A 970-nucleotide genomic window follows, 5' to 3' on the forward strand; every position below is an offset into this window, starting at 1 on the left:
TGGGTCACCTTTCTTTGGGATAGGAACAAATATTGATCTCTTCCAGTCAGTTGGCCAAGTGGTCGTTCTCCAGATTTCTTGGCAGAACTTGGTGAGCACGTCCAGGGCAGCATCTGTTAACTGGAATATGTCAATTGGTATACCATCTATTCCTGGAGCCTTATTTTTTGCCATTTCCTTCAAAGCAGCCTGAACTTCTTTCATCACCATCTCTGTAAATAGTCATTAAAATTAATAATAATAGTAATAAAAAATTTGAATACATGAAGGTAGACATTCAAGACATTATTAGCAAGCTGAGATGAACTGATATTGGTCATTTTGAACCAGACAATCATATGCCGGGAATGATAAATGGAAGAGGAATGGTGTTGCATTTAGAGTCAAAAAGTGGGTTTTGAGATCTATCCTGAAGTACGACATTGTGAGTGATAGCATTCTACCCATATGCGTACAAGGAAAACCTGTGATTACAACTGTTACTCAAATATATGCATCAACCACTAAAGCCACAAACAGAGAGAATAAGACCTATAACATATTTTTGAGGATATATTCAATCTCCAGTTTTACTCTTTGTTGTTGTTAGATGCTTTCAAGTTTACTCTGACTCATTGCAGCCTTGTACACACAGGATAAAATCTTGTGCTACTCTGCACTGTTCTCATAGTCTCATGTGTTCAGGGCCACTGTTGCAGCCACTCTTTCAGCCTTATTTTGAGTTTTCTTTTCTTTCACTGACTTGCTTTCCTTAGCACAATTTCTTTTTTCAAGAATTTGCCCCTCATCACAATATACCCAAAATATGTGTGGTGATTTTTCACCATCTTTGCCTCCAAGGAGCACCCTGGTTGCACTTCCTCCAAAGTCAGATTTGTTATTTTAATAGTTCATGGTTAATTCAGTACTTCAAACTACAAATCAGAGGCACCAGTTCTTATTTTCCTTATTATTGTTTAGCTTTCAGATG

The sequence above is a fragment of the Elephantulus edwardii genome, unplaced genomic scaffold (assembly GCF_000299155.1).
Source record: "Elephantulus edwardii isolate Elephantulus edwardi_28Jun2011 unplaced genomic scaffold, EleEdw1.0 scaffold00172, whole genome shotgun sequence".
NCBI lineage: Eukaryota > Metazoa > Chordata > Mammalia > Macroscelidea > Macroscelididae > Elephantulus > Elephantulus edwardii.